The sequence below is a fragment of the Suricata suricatta genome, chromosome 10 (genome assembly GCF_006229205.1).
Source record: "Suricata suricatta isolate VVHF042 chromosome 10, meerkat_22Aug2017_6uvM2_HiC, whole genome shotgun sequence".
NCBI classification, from domain to species: Eukaryota; Metazoa; Chordata; class Mammalia; order Carnivora; family Herpestidae; genus Suricata; species Suricata suricatta.
The window spans coordinates 108161119-108188377 of NC_043709.1; the positions used below are offsets into that span (position 1 = coordinate 108161119).

At 35.7% G+C, this 27259-nt stretch overlaps 1 protein-coding gene across 5 annotated transcripts in view; it reads right to left on the reverse strand.

Annotated features, from left to right (window-relative positions):
* ZNF438 (zinc finger protein 438) overlaps positions 1-27259 on the reverse strand; it is a 174523-nt gene that overhangs the window by 56673 nt on the left and 90591 nt on the right. The window lies entirely within an intron of this gene.

A 27259-nucleotide genomic window follows, 5' to 3' on the forward strand; every position in this document is an offset into this window, starting at 1 on the left:
AGGCACTTGTAAATCTGATCAAACTGATAAAAAAAATCTATTCAGTATGAAATATCCTCAGCATGGGTTTGGTAACATGTTGGATGAAGAATCATATCTTACAAAGGGAGCGGAGAGGAACTTTATCTTCCAGTAGTAATATAGCACTTCTCTTTGAAAATTGTTGGCTTAAACAATCTTCAGTTATACTTCTGTAAAATATACTTAGATCTATGGAAACACATCATTTCACCCAAGAGTATTCTTGACAAAAATAAAATATGATTTTAAAAGTATCTTTTAAAGAATTTTTGTGTAAACACTGTTTTTCTTAAGCCAATTCTAAAATAACGGAGTTAAGCTATTGTATTCAAAGTATCTTTCCTATCAAAAATCAAGACTAAGATTTCATATACTCTAGAACTGAAATCATCCAAAGGAATCACTACAAAAAGTATCAAAGTCTTAGAGTAGTAACATGGCCCCAGTAAATAGAAATTTTCATAATTTAAAAAATCTGAACTGAGAAATAAGTATAATACGTCAATTATGATTCACTATTCTCAGCTACATTATATCAATATAAAGTTTAATTGGGAAAGAGAATTCTCTTGGCAGGTCAAAGAGGTGGGCGTCACTATTATTTCAAATAAGATCATTTATCTATATAATAAAGGTTTGCAAAGGAAGTATAAAATTTTATTAAAAATCCCTGATCCAATAAAATGTGTCCCACAGAATCATTAGAAGTGTAATATCTAGCACTTTTCCACCTTTTATCTAGTGAGCATCTGTGGGGCACACATTGAACAGCTTGCTTAGATATACAGGTTCTGTCCTTAAAAAGCTAGTTGAAAAGTCTTGCTGGTGAAAAAGGTCTTCCAGGATAAATAAAATGTAAGATAATATGCGACGACCAGAAGATTCTTTCAGTGAAGGCATTTAAGATATCACAAATGTTGTTTTCAGCTCTGAGGTATAACTGACAAAATTATAAGACATTTAAAATATACAATGTAATTGTGAAAGATCCCTCCTCCATCAAGTCAGTAAACACATTGTCACCTCATATATGTAACCCCATCCCCCTTTTTTCTTGTCGAACATTTTTTTCTACTCTCAGCAAATTTGAATACTATACTCCTACAACCCCTTGCAGCCACTTTTCTCCTTTCTACTTTGTCTATGAGTTCAACTATTTTTTTCTCTTAGATTCCATATTTGTCTTCCTCTCTCTGGCTTTAAAATTTTACTTAGCATAATGCTCTCCAGACCCATCCATCCATTTGTTGCCATAAACGACAGGATTTCCTACCTGCATATATGTATATGTATATTTTCTCCTATCTTGCCAGTTTTTATTAAAATGAGTTATTCACAGGACACAGAATTATTTTTCTTTCTTTCTTCCTATTGGAAATACATCTGCAGTATACAGGTAGCAATTCATATGGTCTTGGTATGAGAAGATAGAAATGAATCCAATCTAAATGACGAGATGGACACTAAAAACTTAGCTGTAATTTTAATAAGTTAATTGCATGATTAAAAAAAAGTTTGAACTGCTATTTTAATTACCTTATCATTTTATGTTTGTGTATGTGTGTGAAAACTAAAAATCAAAGTAGATTTTGATGAAATATCACTCAACAATAAAAAGGAACAAGCTACTGATTCATGCAGTAACTTGGATGAATATCAAGGGAATTATGCTAAATAAAAAGTCAATCCCAAAAGATTATTTACTCTAAGATTATATAACATTGAAATGAAAAAAAAAAAAAAACTGTACAAATAGAGAACAAATTAGTGGTTGCCCAGGGTTAGAGATGGGAAAATACTGTAGGTGACTATGGTTATAAAAGGGCAATATAGAGAATCCGTGTAATGGAACTATTCTCTATATTGACTGTGGTCGATACAAGAAGCTACACATGTGATATCAAGTTCATAGAAACTAAATGTATTCATATGCAAATGAGTTCAAGTAAAACTAGAGAAATCTGAATAAGACTGGAATTGTATCATGTATTTGAAATGTATCATCTGGATGGTATTCTAGATGTTACCAATTTGGGGAAAATGTGTAAACATTATATGGTGGTACCTATTATTTATTATAACTACATGTAAATTCAGTTATCCCAAAATTAAAAGCTTAATAAAAATAGCCTTAAGACGCACATTCTCAAAGACAGTTATTAGATTATCTATCCATGACTACAGAATTCCAATTTTTTTAAAGCAGTCTTCCTCCAGTTTATCTACATTCCACTTCAGTTGGTGTCAGCCCATGAAGAAAGGCAGATTTAGGTAGACAAAGGGAGAAATGTCTTGAGGTTGTAAAGAATGCAATAAAAACATATTAATATTATAAAAAGTAGATCTTAAAATCTACTTGAAAGCTTGAGATCATAATGACATAAACAAGTATTTATGACCTAAGAAGAACTGCCTCCTTTTGGTACTTTGAAGTATTAAAAAAAAAATCACATAGAATTAAATTACAAAGCTAACACACTTGTTTATGCAGCTGGTCTCTTTTAAAATTGAAGAACTTTAAACCTACAATTCTAATAGGCTTACTGGTGACGCCCCAATCCTTTGAAAAATAAATGAAATATCATAAATCATCTGACAGTTCTTAACTTGAGATTTTTATCATCACTCAGATGCCTTAAAAATAAAAAGCAATACGAAAGCATAGGATCTTGTTTTGTGCCTTATAAAGTTTAAGAAAGAAAATACATCGTACTATTAAATGTCATTTAGAACCCTAACTTCAATATTTAGGATTGAATTGGCAAAATATTCTTGGTCATTCCTATGGGAATTCATGCAAGTAGAGTAGCTTTCTTACAAAATATTTCATAACTCTGGCACTTCCTGTGATAAATGAAGCAATAAGGCTTTGGAATTGCAATTGGGTATATTTAAGTACTTCATATAGGCAACCAGACTGTCATCTTGCTGGATATGTAGCACTACGAATTTATTATTTGGCATCCAAAGGAATGTTTGAATACTTCTAAAGAATAAAGAGTTGGGGTAACCCTTTTTAATTTTAAGCTACAAATTCAGGACCACGTTAGAGCTACAGAATTCAACCTTTAGTTTCTGGCAAGTTGATTTAATAAAAAATATTTGCAGATTTTGCAGGAAATGTTGAAATGAAAAATCTAAATACCTCAAAAAATGTTTAAGATTCAACAAAAGAACAGTACGATCTATGTTTTAGCCATAGCATCCTGAAAATTTTTATTATAGTTAAGTTTCAAGAAAATAAATTATGGGAGATATTCTCCATGACCTGATTATAAGGTTTATTTATGACTGGTCAATGATGAATCCAACTGGCATTACAATTCATAAAAATATGTCTTCAGAAATCCCCTAGTAGGACTAGGGGAGTGAAGTTAAAGTTGCTCCTGTATAAGACTGTAACCATTTTAGATTTCAGTGGTTTTTAAATTCATTTTTGAGATACAAGTATCAAAATGGTAGCCTCCAAATAAAGACTTAACTAATGTCACATCCCTATCAGGCTTTGTACAGGCATTTGATAAATATCTGAATAAATGGCTAACTTCTTAAATTTTGCATATAACATTGTTGCTAATGAAGAATTCTTAAGTTATTTAATTTTAAAATGTACATTTTATTTCTCATGGAATTATTAAATATTCAATATATATCAAATAATACGTTAACATGTGCAAGTTACAATAAAAATAATAAAATAAGCAATCTTTCCACTAGCCACTTTAGGGAATAAAATATTACTAGTAACTTTGAAGTTGCCTTTATGGTCTTTTTCATCCCTATTCTAATTCTCCTTGCCATGCTATATACTGAATTTGTTGTCTTTGCTTTCCTTTATAAGAAATGTATCCCTAACCAACATATTACATATTCTTTCAATTTTTTGGGTGGAACTCTGTTGGTTGGAATCAGATTGTGAGTATTCTTATGTTCATGTGATTATGGTATGTTTGAATATAGAACAATTTATGCCTTCCCTTGTTGATGGATATCTGAGTTCTTTGCAATTTTCTAGGAATATTGTCATATATGTGTCTCTCTATGCATTTACAAGAGCTTCTATGCCTGATAGTGGAACTGTCTGGTTGGTATATGTTCAAGTTATAAGATAATGACAAGCGGCTTTATATGGTTGATGCAATTAATACTACCACGGCAAGGGTGAAAGAGGTCAGGATGCTCTACTTCCTTTCCAACGCTTTTGCCTATCTGGTGGATATAAAAGAGCATCTCCTTGTGATGGCTTTATTTATTTTAAGAGAGAAAGAGAGAGAAGACAGACATACAGACAGACAGTGAGCGAGAGGGAGGAGCAGAGAGAAGGGAGAGAATCTCAAGCAGGCTCCGTGCTGTCAGTGCAGAGCTCAAAGCGGGGCTCTGTCTCAGGAACTGTGAGATCATGACTTGAGCAGAAATCAAGTTGGTTGCTTTAACAGACTGAGCCACCCAGGTGCCGCTCTCCCTGTGATGTTTTTAAAGCTCTTTTTGTTTTTTTTTTTTAAGTAAAATTTACATAAAATGCACGAATCTTAAGTGTACCATTCCATATGTTTTTCAAATGTATATGCCTTGTAATCCTTGTAATCCAAACCATTATCACCTCAAAGAAAGTTCCTTCACAATCCTTCCCAGTCAATTCCGCCCCCCATTCCCTAGACACAATCTATTCTTTTCCCTCATAAAAGTTGTTTGTTCAAGAACTTCATAAAAGTTCAGTAGTATTGTACTATTCTTTTGTATGAGGTCTCAGTTCGTATAAGATTCATCCATGTTGTTGTAGGTATTACTACTTTGTTTCATTTTATTGATGAGTAGTATTACATGACCACAAAGGTCATAAGATAGTATGTTTTTTTTCCCTTAAAGTCTAAGGTTGTACCTTTAACGTTTAGTAATATAATCCATCTCAAATTAATTTCTGCGCGTGGTGCAAGGCAGGAATTGAGATTTTCTTCCCCTCCCATTTGGATATACAGTTGTTCCAGCACTATTTACTGAAAAATCTTCCTTTCCCATTTGGGTTGCTGTAAGTCTTTGAAATCAGATGACCAGATAACTGTGGGTGATTCTGGCCTCTCTGTTCAGCTGCATTTATCTGTTTGTGGACCCTCACAGCAGGACCACACTGTCTGGGTTACGGTAGTGTTGTTATGAAGTCAAGGCCTCCAGCTATGCTTTTATGATTGTTTTGGATATTGCCAATTTTTTACATTTCCATATAACTTTTAGAATCACCTTGCCAATTTTATTTTAAAAGGCTGTGTTAATATGGTAGGTATTATGTTCAATCTGTAGATCAACTTGGAGAGAACTGTCCTCTAAATGAGACTTCCAACCCATGAACATGTCATCTCCCTTCACTTATTCAAATCTTCCTTAATTTTTCAGTAATGTTTTATTGTTTCCAATGTACAGATTTTGCAGGCCTTTTGTCTAATGTATTCTTAACTATTGTATACTTATATTAAAAATAGAAAATGGGATTATTATTAACAATCTCAATTTTAAAATACTCATTATTTACTAGGGCTGCTCCACCATGTTTGGAAATATTAAATACACCAAAATTCTGAGCAATTTTGTTTAATAGTAAGTAGTACATTCTTTATATTAAGATAAGAATATCTAAAAATGTGACAAGAATTCTACAACTTGGCAGCAAAATAGAGAAGTAGGTTGAGTCCAAAGGCATACATGCTGGAAAGGGGATGAGAAAATTTCTTTAATCCACTCTCACTTTGAATATATTCTGTGATAGGTCAAGAAGGGAGTTGGATATAAACACTTCTGTCTAGGGTTGTCTAGAGTCTAGATCTTTTAAGCTTAGACTCTTTGTTACCTAACTATCTCAATGCCAACTCTTTTTTTTTTTTTTTTTTAACTTCTGGCCCATATAATCAAGACAAAGGGCTTCAGGAAGAGTAAAGCAAGGAGTATTTAGCTTTGAGTTTTGAGAAGATGTAACAGTTTTTTTGTCCTCTGCTGAAGACAGGCCTGTATCCAAAGGCTCTTAGGTTTCCCACTTGGCCTTCTTTCTATTGCAACTTGCTTGCTTCACTTCTTCCACTTCACAATTATTCCTTTTCCCCACTCTCTGCTTCTTCTGGCATCAGAATTTCATTTTCCATATCTTCACTATCTGATTCTTCAGGCATTTGTATTTATCAGGATCTGAGAGTGAATGGATCAAAGTCGTCCTCCTTATCACACCAACCCTAAAAGGTATCCCTCTTGGCTTTCCTTTTATTTTTAAGTTTTTATTTTATATCCAGTCAGTTAACATAATGCTATATTAGTTTCGAATATACCATATACCAATTCCATACAACACCTGGTGCTCATCATGACAACTGCACTATTTAATCCCCATGAGCTACTTAACCAACTCTCCCCTCCACCTCCCTTCTAGTAACCATCAGCTTGTTCTCTATAATTAAGAATCTATTTCAGGGTGCCTGGGTGGCTCAGTTGGTTGAGCAGCTGACTCTTGGTTCTGACTTGTCATGGATCCAGGGTCCTGGGATTGAGCTCCACATCAAGTTTCCATGCGCGGTGTGGAACCTGCTAAAGATTCTCTTTCTCTCTCTCTCTCTCTCTCTCCTCTTCCTCTCCCACACTCACACTCTCTCTGTAAAATCCTCTGCCCCTCTACCATGCTCACGCTTTCTTTATAAAATAGAAATTTAAAATAAAAGTTGCTTCTTGGTTTCTCTTTTTCCCTTTATTTTTGTTTTGTTTTGTTTCTAAAATTCTACATAAGAGTGAATCATATACTATTTGTCTTTCTCTGACTGACTTATTTCACTTAGCATTATACTCTCTAGCTCCATAGCTGTTGTTGCAAATGGCAAGATTTCATTCCTTTTTATATATTCCATTGTATATATACATCACATCTTCTTAATCCATTCATCTACCAATGGACACGTGGGCTACTTCCATGATTTGGCTCTTGTAAATAATGCTGTATTAAACATACAGGTACATGTGCCCTTTAGAATTAGTGTTTTTGTATTCTTGGGTAAATACATACTGGTGCAATTACTGCATCATAGGGTAGTTCTATTTTTAACTTTTTGAGGAAAAGTTTTCCATACTATTTGCCAGAGTGGCTGCCCCTAGTCTGCATTCCCACTAACAGCGCACAAGGGCTCCTTTTTAAAATATTCCTGCCAACACCTGTTGCTTCTTGTGTTGTTGATTTTAGCCATTCTGACAGGTATGAGGAGATATGTTATTGTAGTTTTGATTTGCATTTCCCTGATGATGAGTGATTATGAATATCTTTTCATGTATTTGTTGGGCATCTAGATGTCTGCTTTGGAGAGAAGTCAGTTCATGTCTTCTGCCTATTTTTTAATTGCATTATTTGGTTTGGGGTGTTGAGCTACATCAGTTACTATATTTTGGATACTAAACCTTTATTTGGTATGTCATATGCAAGTATCTTCTCCCATTCTGTAGGTTGCCATTTACTTTTGTTGACTGATTTCTTCACCATGTGGAAACTTTTTATTTTGATGTGTCCCAACAGTTTATTTTTGCTTTTGTTTACCTGTCTCAGGAGACATCTGGAAAAAAACTGTTTCAGCCAATGTCAAAAAAGTTACTGCCTGTGTTCTAAGATTTTTATGGTTTCAGGTCTCACATTTACATCTTCAATCCATCTGGTATTTATTTTTGTGTGTGGTTGTAGAAAGTGGTCCAGTTTTCCTGACACCATTTGTTAAAGGGACTGTCCTTTTTCCCACTGGATATTTTTTCCTGCTTTGTTGAAGATTAATTACCATATAGCTGTGGATTTATTTCTAGGTTTGCTATTCTGTTCTATTGATCTATGTGTTTATTTTTGTGTTGGTATCATACTGTTTTGATTACTACAGCTTGTTATTATCACTTGATGTCTGGAATTATGATGCCTCCAGCTTTGCTTTTCTTTTTCAAGATTGCCTTAGTTATTCAGGATTGTATAAACATTTTAACAACATTTGGTCTTCTAATTCATGAGCATGGAATGTCTTTCCATTTCTTTGTGTCATCTTCAATTTCCTTCATCAGTGTTTTGTAGTTTTCAAAGTACAGGTCTTTCACCTCTTTGGTTAGATTCATTCCTAGGTATCTTATTATTTGGGATGCAACTGTAAATAGGATTTTCATACTTTCTTTTCCTGCTGCTTCATTATTGGCGTATAAAAATCAACAGATTTCTGTAGCTGATTTTGTATCCTGCAATTTTACTGAATTTGTGTTTCAGTTCTAGCAGCTTTTTGGTGGAGCCTTCCCTATATATTTACTACCATGTCACCAGCAAATAATGAAAGTTTTACTTCTTCCTTACCAATTTGGATGTTTTTTATTTCTTTATGCTCTGTTTGCTGTGACTAGGACTTCCAGTACTATGTTGAATAAAAGTGGTGAGAGTGGCCATCCTTGTCTAATTCCTGATCTTAGGGGAAAAGTTCCCAGTTTTTCCCTATTGAGGATGATGTTGGTTGGCTACGGGACTTTTATATACAGCCTTTATAATGCTGAAATATGTTCCCTCTAAACCTACTTTGTTGAGGGCTTTTACCATGAATGAATGTTATAGTTTGTCAAATGCTTTTTCTACATCTATTGAAATGATCATATAGTTTTTATCCTTATTCTTATTGATGTGGTATCTCACATTGATTTGTGAATATTGAACCATCCTTACGACCCAGAAATAAATTTCATTTGACTGTGGCAAATAGGTTTTTTACATTTATTTTTGGATTCAGTTTGCTAGTATTTTACTGAGAGTTTTTGCATCATGTTCACCAGAGATATTGGCCTGTACTTCTCTTTTTTAGTGGTGTCTTTATCCAGTTTTGGTATCAGGATAATGCTGGTCTCATAGAATGAATGTGGAAGTTTTCCTTCCTTTTCTATTTTTTTTGGGGGGGGAATAATTTGAGAAGAATTAGGTATTAACTCTTCTTTAAATGTTTAGTAGAATTCACAGGGCGCCTGGGGGGCTCAGTCCATTAAGCGTCTGACTTCGACTCAGGTCATGATCTCACAGTCCGTGAGTTTGAGCCCTGCACTGCTCTCTGTGCTGACAGCTCAGAGCCTGGAGCCTGCTCAGATTCTGTGTCTCCTCTCTCTCTGCCCCTCCCCCACTCGCTCTCTGCTCTCTCAAAATAAAATAAAGACACTTTAAAAAATTTTTAAAAATAAATGTTTAGTAGAATTCACCTGTGAGGCCATCTGGTCCTCGATTTTTGTTTGTGAGGAGGTTTTTTTGGTTAATGATCCAATTTCTTTGGTGATTATTGATATGTTCAAATTTTTTTCTTTCTGGTTCAGTTTTAGTAGTTTATATGTGTTTCTAGAAATGTATCCATTTCTTCTAGGTTGTCAATTTTTTTGGCATATAGTTTTTCATAAAATCTCATAATTATTTGTATTTCTGTGATTTGGTCATTTCTGCTCTCTCATTTGTGTTTCTATTTTTTTGAGTCCTTTCTCTTTAGTTCTTGGTAAAACTGGCTAGAGGTTTATCGATTTGATTGATTTTTTTTAAAGAACCAGCTTATTTCATTGATCCATTCCATTGGTTTTTTTTGTTTGTTTTTAATATCATTTAATTTCTGCTCTAATATTTATTATTTCCTTCCTTCTGCTGGTTTTAAGTTTTGTTTGTTGTCTTTCTAGCTCCTATAGGTGTAAAGTTAGGTTGTTTGAGATTTTTCTTGCTTCTTGAGGTAGGACTGTGTTGTTATAAACTTTTCTCTTGAAGTGCTTTTGCTGCATCCTAAAGAGTTAAGACCATTATGTGTTCATTTTCATTTGTTTCTACATACTTTTTAATGTCTTCTTTTATCTCCTGGTTGACTCACTGATTAGTAGCATGTTATTTAAACTCCATGTATTTGCGGTCTTCCCAGATCTTTTTCTTGTGGTTGACTTCTAGTTTCATAGCACTGTGGTCAGAAAAGGTGCACAGTATGACTCCAATCTTCTTGAATTTGTTTAGGCTGGTTTTGTGGGCTAATATGTGATCTATTCTGGAGAATGTTTCATGTGCACTTGAAAGAGTATGTCTGCTGTTTTAGGGTGGAATGTTCTGAATATATGTTAAATCCATCTGTTTCAGTGTGTCATTCAGAGCCACTGTTTCCTTGTTGATTTTTTGTTTTGATGATCTGTCCATTGATGTAAGTGGGGTGTTAAAGTCCCCTACTATTGTTGCATTATTAATTCATTCATTTATGTTTGTGATTAAGTCTTTTATGTATTTGTATACTTCTATGTTGGGTGCATAAATATTTACAATTGTTATATCTTCTTGTTGGATTGTCCTTTATTATTGTATAGTGTCTTTCCCTCTTGTTACAGTCTCACTTTTAAAATCTATGTTGTCTCATATAAGTATTGCTACTCCAACTTTCATTTAACATCATTTGAATGACAGATGTTTCTCAAACCCCTCTCTTTGAATCTGCAGGAGTCTTTAGGTGTAAGCAACATATACATGAGATTTTTAAAAAATTCATTGTCACCCTATGTCTTTTGATTGGGGTGTTTAGTCCATTTCTATTCAAAGTAATTACTGATAGGTAGGTATTTATTGCCATTTTATTACTAGTTTCATGGTTTTCTCTGATATTTTCATGTCTCTCATGTTTTGCTGATTTTCTTTAGTGATATATTTGGATTTCTTTTCTTATTTTTTGCATATTTATTAGTGGTTTTTGATTATTACAATCAGGTTTGTACATAACCTCTTACCTCTTCCACAAATAGCAGTCTATATTAAATTGTTTAAGTTTGAACCTGTTCTTTTCTTCTCCCTTCCCAATGTTTTACGTATATGCTATTATATTTTATATCCTTTTTTTTTCTGTATGAATTCCTTGGTTCATTTTTTTACCTAAATATTCATTTTTACTGCTTTTGTGTTTCCCACCTTTAGACTGTCACTTTTGGCCTTTTCTTTCCACTCAAAGAGTCCCCTTTAATATTTCTTACAGGGCTGGTTTAAGGGTCACAAACTCCTTTAGTTTTTGTTTGAGAAACTTTTCACCTTTCCTCCTATTACGAATGATAGCCTTGCTAGACAGAGTATTTTTGGCTGCAGATTTTCCCCATTCAGCGCTTTGAATGTATCATATCATTCCCTTCTGGCTTGCCAAGTTTCTGTTGAAAACTCTCCTGCTAGCCTTATGCTTTTTCCCTTGCCAGTTACTGACTTCTTTTGTCTTGCTGATTTTTAATTTTTTAATGTATCATTGTATTTTGCCAATTTAATGACACTATGTATTGATATGGGTCTGCTTTTGTTGATTTTGATGGGCACTCTCTGTGCCTCCTGGATCTGGATATCTGTTTGTTTCCCAAAATTAGGGAAATTTTCAACTATTATTTCTTCAAATAAATTTCCTGTCTCCTTATGTCTATTTTCTTCTTCTGGAACTCCTATAATATAAATGTTATTATGTTTGATGGAGTCACTAAATTCCCTAAGTCCATCATGATTTTTCATAATTCTTTTTTCTCTCTTTTGTTCATCTGGATTACTTTCCATTACCCTGTCTTCTAGGTCACTAATTCATTCCTCTGCTTCTTCCATCCTGTGTTCATTCCACTAAGCGTATTTCTCATTTTGTTTATTGAGCTCTTTATCTCCATGTTATTCCTTATCTCTGTGTTAAGGGTTTCACTCATATCTTCCACTTCTTTCTCAAGTCCAGTGGCTATCCTTATGATCACTGCTTTAAATTCTGTCAGACATGTTACTTAAATCTGTTTTGCTTAGATCTCTGGTGATGGCCTTGTTCTGTTCTTTCATTTGGAAGTTTTCTTGGTCTTCTCATTTTGTCTGCTTCTCTGTTTCTATGTGTTAAGAAAGTCAGCTATGTTTTCTACTCTTGAAAGCAGTGACTTTATGAAGAAGAGTCCTGGATTGCCCTGCAGTGTAGTGTTCCCTGTTCACCCAAAACTGGCATTTTAGGAGAGTATCCTATGTATGTTGTTTACACTCTGCTGTTGTGTCTGAGTCACTTTTCCTTTCAGTGCACTCACTTGCACTGACTCTCTACCAGTTGTGGCTGTGTGTGCTCTCTGTGATGTTAGTAGGACTCAGGCAGGTCAGCTCTGAGGGGTTGTGCCAGGGAACTTGGGAACGGAAGAGTGATGTTAGCAAAATTTACACTGGGCCACTTAGTCCAATGTTGAATCCTCTGAAGTGCTGTAGCAGTTGGGGTCTGTGCACCAGGGCAGCTGGGGGCATGAGGCTGGGCATGGTGCAGTGGCTGGGTATGATACACACTGGCAGCTGTGCACCCAATGGCTGGGCAAGGCTCTCACAGGACTTAAGCAAAATTTGCCCTGAGGCCAGGGCCCAGGCAGCAGGCTTGGAAGGGGGTGAGTCCTCAAGAGAACTCATGGGTATGGTACCTGGTGTTTGTGCAGCACTGCCTCCCACAGATGGCTGTGTTTATGCAGGCAGGAAAATGGTTCCTGCCAGCTCCCTCATTTTCAAAGATGTCCCCCAACATGCTTGGAAATCAGTATTAACAGATCTGTCTCCTCTTTGCCCCTGGCTTTGTGTTAACTGTTTTTATGTTGCCTCTCTGTGCAGGCTGCTATCTCTTTAAGGGTGGAGACCCAGCCACCACTCACCCTCTTAGCTCATCCACTTTTGAGTCCACTGACTATAGAAGCTCCAGGTTCCAAGTCCCATTGGTTTTGCAAACTCCTGCAATTCGGCCTCTCTGGCTTTTAGTGCCAAATGCTACCTATGGGCATTAGTAGTCGCTGTGTCTCTGTTGTGAGGGCCCATTTCTCTGCCCTATCTGCACACACAGTTGCACCAGTATTCAGATCACTCTTCAGTTTATTGCCTTGGATGTGGATGATATCTAGTTGTAAATGTGAGACAGGGTGAGTTCAGGGTCCTTCTTTGCCATCTTCTTGGCTTCTTTTTTAAAGTCTTTTCTCCATATGCTTTGCCTTAACTTTCTTCATTATACACTTCTTAGTCAAATTTATCCTCAACCTGAAGCCTTTCTTTTGCTTTATTAAGGTTGGTATTTGTATGGTCCTCTTCCCTGGTATCTTTCACAATGGTATCTTTCACAATTTCTACATTGGTCATCACTGGTTAACTGACTTCCCTTCATCAATAAACATTATTTTCTTATTCACGTAAAACGTGTCATTACTTGGTTTCTGTGATTTGATTTTCTGTGCCTCATCAGTATTAGGAGCAGACTGAGTTTGAGGCCTTTTGTTGTTACCATTTTTCATCCAATTTCCCCTTCATGTGTTTTCTCTCTTCCTCTTCCTCTTCCTTTTCTTCATTATTAATACCACTGGCCAGCTTGTACTCTTCTTTTGCTTCTGGTCTTTTTATAGCTTACTGAAAAATGGACATTTTCTCACTGAAATAAACTCTAAATTCTACCTAATCATTGGTGAGAGACAGAGCCCTAACTCATTAGTAGATCTTTGGTCAGTTCTTTCTACATTTTCTGAAGGTATCTTATTCATGGTGTCACAGCAAGACCAAAAGACATAGCACATTTGGGTAAAGATAACTTATTCAAATCAAATCTTCATCATTCATCACATATGAATGAGGTAGAAAGCAAAATACCTTTGAGCTCCTTGTTCTAATCAATAATCTTAGGCTAAAAATGACTCCAATTCTTTTTTTTTCCTTCTAGATATCTATAAGTTTTTCTGGATTGATTTTTATTTCCTTCATAGGTACTTTATTTTCAAGAAGTTGCTATACCATCCTTTTTACTTCTGAGAGAAGTAAAATTAATAAACCTTCATCATCTACTTGGCAGGTCTATCTGCTCTGTGAATATGAACATTCACAGCCTGAATGTCCAACACCCTGGCTGCAGTATCAGGAGCAAAGAGCACCATTAGCTCTCCTGCAGGTAAGCTTATTGCAGACTGCCATTTTTGTCATCTAGTGCTGTCAACCACCAAAGTCATGGATAGAAACCAGAGTGCATAGGCAGTAGGAAACTTGGTTTAGCCACTAAAGCTCTTTACACTGAAATATATATATATTGTACTTTTTCAGATGGCTTTTCAAAAAGGAATGTAGGATACTTATTTTTTTACCACAGCTCACAAACTATGTAGTTTTGTTCCAAACTGACAAGGGTGGTATATTTTTTATTTCCTCACCAACCCAAAGATATTTGGACTTGGCCTAGCTTAAGCATACAAGGTCTTTAACATCATTCATAGTATAGTATCAGCAAAGTTGAGGCCTAAGATCCTACCTTATCATGAACTAACTTTTGGAGACTGGTATCATGAAAACTTATGGCTTCATCCTTATGTTTAATAAGTCAAACCAGTTGCTTTTCTCAAACATCTTGTCTCGGATTCTTTCTATCAATGATAAGACTTCTGAAAAGTCAAGATTCTTTCCTACTTCTTGGAAAACTCAAAGTCTTGGAAATAGATCAGTTCTTTCTTACCTATTCTTTTCTTGAAAATCTTTTAAGTATACTCCATTGGATGAAATCTTACACTGGATGAAATCTGAAGCCAACATAATTTCCTGCCTAATAAATCACTTACCTATTTGCCTGGCTCCCCCCATCTCCCCTCCCTGCACCAAAATCTTTCTTGACTTCTGAAGTCCAGCAACTTTACTAAAAAGGCCCAGTATCATAGTACACCCTTTCAATCTTCAGATTCTAGCTGTCTTTTATTTCAGAAAAGCTTAATCTCTAAGCAGGAGTTTTGCTTCATTAGCTTGGGTAGTGTGTCTACAATTATATATATAATGGATCTTCTCTGCCTGTCTTCTGTATCAGTAGTCAACAAACTGAGGTCCACTGAGGCTACATGAAGACTTTCCAAGAAATATGTGCACACAGATAGTGTTAAGGCAATCAAATTCCAGATCTTCAGCTTCCATCTTTTCTACTACTGATCTTTCTGGAAATGTACCTGCAGCTAAGGTATCAAGCAAGCCTCTTTCTCATATCCTCTTCCTCTCCTTCACAGTCATTTTCCCACTTTACAAAAGAAATGCAAACTATTCACTAATCCTATCTAGTGCATTTTTCTGGAGTATAAAAATTCTCCAGGATGTTAAACTTTATAAGTCCTCCCTTTAATCAAGGCAATACAATAAGGATTTATTCTTCCCTCATCGTGTATGTATACAAATAACATATATATCTTATTAAGACATGGAGTATGTGGATTTATACTAGTGTTAGTTCAGATACATAGTAGAATGGAGAAGTAGTGAGGGCATTTTTACCTAAAGACCTTATATCTTCCATATCCTTATTATAGTAAAAGAATCATCTCAACTTTGGAAGACATCAGCAAACACAAAGCAAAGAAATATTGAAGGATATAGTATCTTACTGTATCCAGGCAATGCACAGTAAGGCTCTGTGCCTTATCTATTTATCTATATTAGAATTAGAATTCAGCTGTGTGATCGTTGTCATGGAGACATACATTAACATATTTATTTGAGCTGAGAAGTCAAGTTGGACTTTTACCCACAGAGGAAGTCTAATTTGAAAGATAAACTTGAAACTGAAGACTAGCTTTGTCAATTAGGTTAAATGCCAACCAATTTCCTTAGATTGAGTGATCTACATTTATAGCTGCAAGGTTTTCATAAAAAACACATTTCAGACATTCGTTAAGAGAAAAAATTTCTCTAAAATCTCATTGTGTATTGGAGAATATGTATGAAAATTACTAATGTTTATAAACAGCCCTTTCTAACTATTTTGGGTTGAACAAGGGGTCTCTAAGTAAAAGAGTAGTAAGTTTTAAGAGTCATTTGATAAATTTTAGTTAAGCTTTTTTGATAAACTTCCCCAAACTGACAAAGTGATAATAAATCCCTCTGTAAGTCAAATGGTTTTCATTCTTTGCTTTCTACCTTTGATTGAACAATTGAGTTATCAGTAGATAGATCATTACAATAATTTATAGATCACTCTATGATTTCTGGCACATAACTCAGCAGGATGAGAAAAATTAATAAGTGATATGGTTCTGGCATATTGTAAACATGAGTATTTTAAAACTAAAGGTGTTATGTCATTCTTTTGAATGTGTATTTGACTTGGCTCACTTCTCTCGTTTCTAATCTCTATGACCTCACTATTTTACTGTACTGTCTCTTTTTTTTCTTGCAGTTCTTCCAATTATGTTTTCATTTCTTTGGTAGTTTTGTTTTTTTATTCAACTTATTTCCTGAGTTCTTTTTCAAATGTTAACAGTAAGTCTATTTATAATTAATTTAAAAGTTGTAATTTAACCATTTCCCATCTTGTACAGGATGTGAGATAGGAATCCAATATTATTCTCCTTCATCTGAGCAATCTCTTGCCTCAGCACCATATACTGAAAAATCTATCCATCTCTCCCCACTGATCCACAATACCAGTTCTGTCAGAAATCTAAACTCTAGAGATACATAGATCTGTTTCTGAATTCTCTATTCTTTCCAATGACCAACTTTTATATCCTAATACCATACATTAATTTAAGTTTTAGTTTTATATTGTCAATACATAAGGAAGAAAAACTTTGTTCTTCAGGAGTGTCTTTTTAATTTTTGGACCATCTTTAAAAAAATATTTACACCAATATTCTGTTCATTGACTTTTTAAAATATTGTTTTCTATAGAACTCTTCTAATGTCTTTATATCTGAGAACATAATCACATAACATCTTCTTTTCTTTCTTTTCATTTTTTAAATTACGTTTTTAATTCCAGTATAGTTAACAGTATTTTTTTTAGTTTCAGGTGTACAATTTAGTCATTCATCAACTTCATACATATATCACCTACCTGATACTCATCACGACAAGTGCGCTCCTTAATCCTATCACTATCATCTGCCTCATGCCCCATTTCTCTCCCCTCTAGTAACTGTCAGTTTGTTCTCTATAATTAAGAATCTATTTCTTGGCTTGTTTCCTCTATGTCTTTTTTCCCTTTCTTCATTTGTTTTGTTTCTTAAATTTTGTATATGAGTGAAATCACAATTTGCCTTTCTCTGACTTATTTCTCTTAGTATTATACTCTCTACTCCATACTTGTTGTTGCAAATGGCAAGATTTCATTCCTTTTTATGGCTGAATAATATTCCACTACATATGTATACACACAACACTTCTTTATCCATTCATCTATCAATGAACACATGGGCAGCTTCCATAATTTGGCTCTTGACAAATAATGCTGCTGTAAAACTACAAGTGCATGTACCTCTCGGAACTAGTGTTTTTGTATTCTTTGGGTAAATACCTACGAGGGCAATTACTGGATCTTAAGATAGTTCTATTTTTAACTTTTTGAGGAACTTCCTTACTGTTTTCCATAGTGGCTGCTCCAGTTTACATTCCTACCAACAGTGTACAAGGGTTCCTTTTTCTCCATTTCCTTACACTGGTTATTTATTGTGTTTTTTATTTCAGTGATCTCAACAGGTGTGAGGTGTACCTTTGTACTTTTGATCTGTATTTCCCTGATAATGAGTGATGTTGAACATCTTTTCAAGTGTCTGTTGGACTACTCATCTTCATATAAGTCCAGAATTATAATGTTATCACCAAAATAACAACAACAAAAAAATAATCGTAGGAGTAGTAGTAATGTTAAAACCTCCCAAATCTGTTAGGAACTTGATTCTAAGTACATTAAGAGAATTAACACCTTTGCAAAATTTAGTCTCCCAATACATTAATAAGGCATTTCTCTCCACTTAACTGGATCATAGTTAATGTTCAAAAGAAGTTTATAGTTTTTTCAATGAAGGCCATAGACATTATTTGTTAGATTTATCCAAATGTTATTTATGTTGTGTTCTATATTGCATTCTATATTGTAAATTGTGTAATTTTAAAATTACATTTACTACAGTAACTACCATGGAGAAACCTGGCAGATACCACCTTCACCAAGAAGTCAAAGTTAACATTATTAGTAATGTCATGTTGTATGATATGATAAAATCATGAGGTCCAGTCTACAAAAGACCTTATTCCTAAGAAGTGCCAGGACTGTAAAAAGAAAAGACCAAGGACCAGCTGCAAATTGGAGTAGTACTAAATAAATACAGCTACCTGGATTTGATCTTGAAGTAGAAAAAGGATATCTGTAGAAAAACTGGGAAAATCCGAATAAAGGCATAAATTAGTTAACATTATTGTACCAATGTCAACTTCTTAGTTTTGAAAAAGTAGAGCATCGCTATGTAGGATGTTAATTATTTCACAATAAATTGTTTTTATAATTGTATTCTCTGTGTTGTTTTGTTGCTGTTGTTGTTGCTGGCCTACAGAAATTTAATTGGCTTACCTATACTGACTTTGCATCCAAAAACCTTGCTAAACTCTCTAGTTAATTCTAGGAATTTAGTTACAGAGTTCTGGAAATTTTCTATACAAACAATTATACCATTTGCCAATAATGACAGCGTTTTTTTCTTCCTTTCCATTCCTACACCTTTTCTTTTATGACCCTGCCCATCTTATTCTGCTGGCTAGGATCTCTGGTCAGATCTCTATTCTATTCTATATTGAATACAAGTGGTGATACTGGGGTCCTTATCTTTTACTGACCTAAATTATCTCCTCTAACATTAGCTGTAGCAACATTTTTCTAGATATGTCTCCTGAGGCAAGGGAAATAAAAGCCAAAATAAACTATGAACACTATATCAAAATAAAAGGCTTCTGTACAGCAAAGAACCAACAAAACTAAAAGAAAATCTACTAAATGGGAGAAGATATTTGCAAATGACATATCTGTTAAAGGGTTAGTATCCAAAATATATAAAGACCTTAAACAACTCAACATCCAAAAAACACATAATCCAATTTAAAAATGGGCAGAAGACATGAACAGACATTTCTCCAAAGAAGACATCCAGGTGGCTAAGAGACACATGAAAAGATGATCAACATCACTCGTCATCAGGGAAATGCAAATCAAAAGTACAAAGAGGTATTACCTCATACCTGTCAGAATGACTAAAATCAAAAACAGAGGAAATTACAAGTGTTGGTGAGGATGTAGGAAAAAAGGAACTCATGGGCACTGTTGGTGGGAATGCACACTGGTGCAGTCACTGTGCAAAATAGAACGGAGGTTCCTCAAAAAATAAAAAATAGAATTACCCTAATATCCAGCAATCACACTATTGGGTATTTACCCAAAAAACAAAAAAACACTAATTCGAAAGGATATATGTGTCCTCATGTTTATTACAGCATTTTTTATAATACTCAAGTTATGGAAGCAACCCAAGTGTCCATTGATAGATGAGTGGATAAAGAAGTGATACACGTATCACACATACACACACATATCTATATACATATACATGCACACATACACAATGGAATATTATTGAGCCATAAAAATAATGAAATCTTGCATTTGCAACAACATGGATGGAGCTAGAGGGTATCAGGCTAAGTGAAGTCAGTCAGTCAAAGACAAATGTCATGTAATTTCATTTATATGTAGAATTGAAACAAAACAAGCAAAGAAAGGAGAAAAAAGAGAGACAAAACAAGAAACAGACTTTTAGCTATACAGAACAAACTTGATGGTTTCCAAAGGGGAGGTGGTAGAGGGATGGGTTAAATAGAAGATGGGGATTAAAGAGTACACTTATTGGGGCACCTGGGTGGCTCAGTCAGTTGAGTATCCAACTTCAGCTTAGGTCATGATCTCACCATTCCTGACTTCGAGCCCTACAGCAGGCTCTCTGCTGTCATCACAGGATCTGCTTCAGATCCTCTGCCCTCCCTACACCACCCCCCGCTTTTCTTCCCCCACTCACTCTCTCTCAAAAATAAATATTTAAAAAATTAAAGAGTACACTTATCTTGACAAGAACTGAGTCATGTACAAAACTGTTGAATCACTGTATTATACAACTGAAACTAATGTAACATTGTATGATAACCATACTGGAATTAAAACAAAGAATTTTGTGGGGGCACCTGGTTGGCTCAGTCAGTTAAATGTCCAATTTCAGCTCAGGTCATGATCTCACAGTTTGTGAGTTTGAGCCCCACATTGGGCTCTGTGCTGACAGTTCAGAGCCTGGAGCCTGCTTCCAATTCTGTGTCTTCTTCTCTCTCTGCCCCTCTCCCACTTGTAATCTGTCTCTCTGTCTCTCAAAAATAAATAAATGTAAGAAAAATTTTTTAAGACTCAATTATCTTTGTTGATGACCAGAGAGAACCTTAATTGCATGAGAATAATCTCAAAAGAAGTTAGTTATTTTTACTTTACCACACTACCACATTACCACAGAGATAGCAATACTATTGCTTTTTTTCCCAAATACTAAAATGTTTGCTCAAGAGGCATAAAAGAGTACAACACAAAGGGAAGTAATGTGAAGACAAAAAAGAAAAGCAAAATGGTATTATGTTACTAAAACAAAATAAAAGCTGTGACATTGACCATGTCAACCTGCAGACAAGTAACTTCGTCCAAACTTTACTTTCCCGTCACAGTGTGCAGCTGTCACTGAGAAGTAACTGCCCAGCCAGAGTCTACATTTCAAAACCCTCCCCCAACTACCCCAGGTGTGGTCTTAAGAATAGTTTTCCCCAGAAGGATGTGAGCAAAAGTGGCTGAAGGTCAGTTCTCAGGTTCAACCTGAACCTTTCAGAAGCACTGGAGTGTGCTCCTGCCTCCCTCCCCAGCCGCTGGAGGGCTCAGAGGCCCATGTTACAGAAAGACACCTTCACATTAGGAATGCCTTCAATACACTGCTTATTAGCAATAAGTACACTTTAATTAGGTTTAGTCTGTTATATTTTCTGGAGTCCATTTATTACAGTAGTTTTCACTAACATGAAAACTGGTATCTTTGAGGGGGGAGCAGACCAAACAAAAAACTAAAATATTTGGCAACTTCTTAGCAGTCAGGCAGCCAGAGTAAAGGATGGGAAGATGTTATGTCATGTAGTCACAAAACACTTAACAAAAATATTGCCTGCTGAGAGGAATCCACAGTGATAGAAGTTAAAAAAAAAAAAGTTGCCCCTAGGGGAGCAAAGCAGGGAATGAATTGGAAAGGGGCATACATCTGGGGTGAGGGACGTACTCTAGATCTTGTTTGGGGTAGTGGTTTACAACAGATGTATACAATTGTCAAAACTCACTGAACTGAATGCTTAAGAGCTGTGTGTTTACCGAATGTAAAGTGTACCTCAATTATTTTAAATGCCTAAGACAGCTTCAAAGGTACAGTGGTCCCTTCCAAGTGAACAGTTGTAGGGAGAAGGAGATGGGAAACAGAATACTAGAATAACAATATAACTGGCTGCTTTTATTGAGAATTTACAAGGAAGAAAGGTGCCCAGGCAATAACTAAGAGATTTGAGAGCAGAAATGAGATGGAACAAAGAATCCAGAAATTTGGGGGCTCTAAGGGTTTTAGAAACACTGACTACTTCTGGATTTCACACAGTCAGAGAGAAGGCCGAAAAGCTTTGAACAAAAATGGTTCGTTAGGTTTTCTCAGGTAAACAGAGGGAAGTCAGCCTTGCCGCAGATCTGGTGAAGTATGTTGCTTCCAATGAAACATAGTTCAAACAGCACCCAGAAAGTTGAGAGAGGGAGGAATAGGGTTAAGGAAGCAAAGGAATAAAATTGGGTTTTCTGGTGCACTTCTTGGTTAGAGTGACCATATGAATTTATTGTCCAAACTGGGATAGTTTTCAGAGTGAAAGAAGGCATTACTCACGATGCGCAAGAAACATAAACTAAATCTCTCTCTGCCAGACTGTGACAAGTAGTCACTCTATTACTAGCACGTGGAATTAACTATAAGAAGACAGATTAGAGCCAACTAAGTTTCAGAGGAAATAATACGGACAAAAACCCCATAAGCCTTGCCTATGGGCCTTTGACCCTTAAAACAATGTTCATGCAGCTTAAATTGCAGGGACAAAAAGCAGGAAATAAAAGTTACACAGCTGCCAAGGAGACATTCCCCAATGTCCACATGAGTTGACCTTGGAGGAAAATAAACAAGAAAGAACCCTCTGGAAGGCAGAATTAGGTCCTAGAGAGTAATGAAGAATGAAATTCCCTCTAGAGACCAGAACCAGAGTGTAATCAAGGGATATCTTCTATCCTAGACAAAAATTTCTTCAAAATGTTTCTTGTCATTTCTTGTTTTTGTCACTGTCGATATTCCTAATTCTAAATGTTCCCTCAACATTAGGAGATTAAACATAAACTTATAATTTGGTAATTGGGCCCAGTACAGTAAATTATGGGTGCTGCCATATAACATGATGGTGGTGAAAATAAATCCAAAAAGTCTTTTATAAAGATCACTGAACTGACTGCCAGGAGGCCTTGGTTCTCTTCCAACCTTCACTATGAGCTGTGTGACCCTGGGTAAATCATGATTTCTCAGGATTTCAGTTCTCTCACTTAGAAAGTGAATAAGAGGATGCCTTCCAGTTCTAATTACTCTAATTTAAAGTTCCTGACCTCGCTGAACCAAAAGAACTACAAAAATCCTCTATAAAATGTCACTACCTAGAGAATACATAATAAACTAGCTGGTCTGGTTTTATAGCAAAAGCTACTCAGCACAACTCTAAAAAGTTACATTGGCAACAACCATCCTGGCACTCTTTCACGTCTTGAGTTTTCTATATTATTTTGGTTTCATTATAGTACATTAAGGAATAAAATAGAACTTTTTTTTTTAACTGAAAAAGACACTTGCCTTCCATTTCATTAGGCTTTAGAAACGAGTCCAAAAAGAAAGGGGGAAAGTGCACTGCACTTAAACATTTCAATTCTTTTATAGTATTTCCAGACTAAAAGTGAGACTATTTTAAAAACCAAATGTAATCTAGAGTAACTTTCAATCTATTGATATCATAATAAAATACTTAGTCATCATACAGTCAATAAGAATATTCACTGAATTCTAAAAATATTATTTTTTCAAATAATCAAAATTTGAAAAATATATCTGCTAAATTTCAACTTGTGATGCCCTTTCTAATTTTCTAGAAGAAAATACCATTTAGGGCTTTGTGTTCTTCACTGAGAAAAGAGAAGATAAAAACTAATATTCTATAGGATTCTTTGTTGCTCATCATTATTTAGCTTTATTCATGTATAAAAATAAGAGCCAAACATTTTAAGAGTATAAGCCCAAACTCTGTCACTTCAAATCACTGTATGTTGGGACCAAGAAAAAGATGGCAGACATTTTGCAAGTCTTGCTATCATATACCCTATTCTAAATCAATCACATTTGTTGTCATTGATTATAAAACTACAAAACTATAGATGTTGGACTAATCGACTCCAACCTATCTTGAAAAAATTCATTCTAATAATCTGTTGAGTGAATCAAAAGAAGAGAAACAAGATTAAGTACCATGAAAATATCACAATCTCTGGAACAAAAATTTGCAAGTATCCCTCAGAGTATACAAACATTTAAGTAAGCTTAGATGATGGAAGATTTGTAAGTGAAATATTTTGTTAAAACTAAATAGACTATTTAGATATATTTGACAACTCTCAGGTAAGGAAGAAATGTTTTTTTAATGATAAAATTACCCCTTAACAAAATTCTTCACATATTTAGATGTTACTGTTTCAGCACGGATGTTGAGAAGTCTCTTGTTTGCTTTTATTCAAAACACTTTACATATGACAAATGTTTTCTTCACCTGGAACTTTAAGGCTTATCCTTCCTTCTGTCCTAGGAACCTGTCGTAACGTTATCTGGGGGGTGGTTCTCTCCCTTTTTCTCTTATATTAGTGAGCTGCTACTGGACCCGCTGGTTTATGTTACTACTGACTTCCTCAAATTTATCTTTCAACAGTTCAATGAATTTTTTTCAGTGTTTACATTTCTAATTTTTGAGTTATTTCCTGTTCTTTAATTTTCCTTTCCTTTAATTCTCCTTTTTAAAAAAAAGATTCTATTTTCCATGCAAAATCTTCTCACATTTTCAAAGACAATTATAGCTTCTTTTCTTTTTTTTTCTGAGAGAGAGCGAGAGCGAGAGAGCTTGAGAGCAAGCAAACCTAAGTGTGGCAGGGGGAGGGGCAGAGGGAGAGAGAGAGAATTCCAAGCAGGCTCCACACTCAGCTCAGAGCTCACTGCAGGGCTTGATCCCATGACCATGACATGAGCTTTGCCACCCAGGTGCTCCAGAGTTTGTTTGTTACTGCCGTCTCTATAGTTTTTGTCTCATCAGAGCTCTTCCTTTGTATCCTTTGGGTTTACTTTATCTCTGTTTTCATATTGGAGGCATTCCCAAATATCTGGTGATCCTTGGCTGTCCATTCCTAGTTAAGTGTAAATTATTAGTACAGTAAGTTGGTAGCTCCGTCTGTGGGGTTGGTGGGGGAGCTTGTTGGAGGTGGGATCACTGAAAACAATCGGGGCATCAAGCTGGCTTTCTCTGTTGGGGGATCCCTATGGGGACTTTCTCTGGGATCATTCTGCTTCTCTGGAAAATCCTCCAACACTGTGCTTGGTACTTAGAAGTTTGGCTCCTGGTGCTCACTGTTGCTGTGTGCCCATCTTCTGGGCCCAGGGAAGGTACTCATCTGGCTGGGGTGAGACAAGGACCTACGTGTCCAGCTGGTCCTTTGACAGACCTTCAGCTGGCCATCTGTTTCTAGTCCCATGCTTTACCTCCTCCTCCAGCCTAACCTGATACCTTTAATTATAGAACCTTCTAAGGTCCTAGAAGACAAAACTGCTTCCTGACACTATTATCCTCTGTAGGTTTTGCCTTCCTCTACTCCACTAAGTCATGGTATCATGTACTTTCTGTGTTCACATTTATGAGAATTACTTATGTCACATACTTTTTATCAAAAAAACAGGTGTTTTTGTTTCTTATTTCCTTTGTTTTGAATGGACATTTTAATAGAAGCAGAAAGTTCTTTATATGTCATTGTAAAATCAGACGTTACAGTTTCTAAGTTACTTCACATACCATTCATTTGTAATGGCTGAATTACCACAGTTTTGGTCTGCTCAGTACATATTCCCAAATCCCTTTTTCTAATTCCTTTGGGGAAAGCCTCCCTCACTCCCTGGGACCCCAGTGGGGTTTTCAGTCACTGGATGATGCACGTCTATGGCAGCATTGGTAAACATGCCCCAGGCTGGCCCAACAGAATACTCCATTCCCTGAGCCACAGTGATTATTCATCACATATGGAGCCAAACTGAATTGATCCATATCTTCTCTGCGGCCAATCGCTGGATGTGTAGCCCAACAAGTTCTCTTCTTACTGGGATTACTAAACCAGGAAGATGACAGTCTCAAGCTGCTGGTGGTCATTTTACTTATTATATGCCTGTCTGAATAATGACGAATAAAGAAAGCAGCAGAGCTGAAAAAGGGTCCAGATGAGATCATTTAAGTTCCTGGCTGCAACCATGCCTGAAGCCAGATGCACTTCTGGAAACCATAGTTATATAAACAATTAAGTTCCTTTTATTTTCATAAGCTGGCTTGGGCTGGCTTTCTGTCACTTGCAACCGAAGGAGTCCTGATGAATTCATCATTTAATCAAAATGTTCCAAATTACTAACACTTGACCTACAAAATACTTCTTTGCCAAAAATTAAACAGCCTGTTTATTAAAATAAAATCATGATCATAAGTAACATACACGTTACATCCCTTTTAGTTGAATATTCTCATGTTTTCAGAGTAGAAGTATCTCTGAGAATGAGGAATATATACTCTGTAGTATTACAAACCCCAGAGCCACTAACCTACAGAATGATTTTCTCCCAGGTACTTCAAAAAGTCTTGTCATTTCTTTAAACCTTCTCTAACAGAGCTTTCAGTTTTTAATAAAACTCAAGTTGCATGGTTATCTTACATAAAGGCTATGTGGAAAAACAAAATATGTCTCAAAATACTTGTTCCATCAGGAGGAAAAGTTTGGTTGATATTCAAAAAATTATTCGGCCTCAATCTCTGACCCAGAGACTGGGAACAAAGACAATTTCACCCCAACTATTTTTGGGAAGGAGGTAGATGGTAATACTATGCCCCCAAGGAGACAGGTAGGGATGCTTAGAAGTCATGTGCTCCTTGCATGCTCTCCCTGGTGTAACTTCCTTATTATCTAGAGTCCAGGTGCTCACCAATCCAATGGTCACTGTCTAAGGTTCTAGGTTTGAAGATGTTGCCTGTGTCTTTATGGATTTCAAGTACATTTAGAGGCCATGCAGGTAATCTTTAAAAAATGAGATAGCTAAACATTTTTAATGTGTTACAATTACTTTCTTTGCATTAAAAAAAATCTTGCTAAAATTCAGTCTCTCTCTCTTTTTTATTGATTCAAGTTATGGGAGTTTTTCTTTTTCATGCATCACTCTTGTCTACTGTTCTTTATTCACCCATGGTTTGTTTCATAGTGTTATAAATAATAGATTTTTGGCACTGATACTCTCTGTATGCAGAGAAACTCTGTATCAGCAGGAGCTAATAATAATTAATGTTAATAATAGTTCAATTTATTGAGCACTTAGCACTGTTCTAAATGATTTATATGTATTAAGTGATCTTGCACTCATCAACACTTTGAGGTGGGTACCATTACCCTCACTCTATAGATGAGGGCACGGAGACCCTGAGAGGGGTAAGCAGCCTGTTCAAGATAATACAGAAAATAAGTTGTAAATATGAATACAAGCACTCTGCCTCAAGGATCTCTGTTCTTAAACTATCACTCTGCACTCCCCAAAGAAATATGTCATCCTATTATGGTTTGAATTATGTCCCACAAATGTTATCTTAAAGTCCTAACCCCTGGTACCTATGAATGTAACCTTATTTGGAAATAGGGTCTTTGTAAATATAATTAAGTGAAGATGACCTTATACTGGATTGGGGTGGGTCCTAATCAATATGACAGCTGTCCTCATAAGAGAAAAACCTGGACACAGAAGAAAGATATCCATGAGACAATGGGGCAGAGATTGGGGTTATGCTGCCACAAGCTAAGAACGCATGGGGCTACCAGAAGCTAGAACAGGCAGGGAGGAGTGTCCCCTAGAGGTCTCTGAGGGAGTATGGCCCTGCCAACACCTCGCTTTCAGACTTCCGGCCTCTAGAGCGGTGAAAGAATACATTTCTGTTGTTTAAAGCTCCCAGTTTATGGTACTTGGCCATGATAGCCCCGGGAAACCAACATACTGTCTTTCA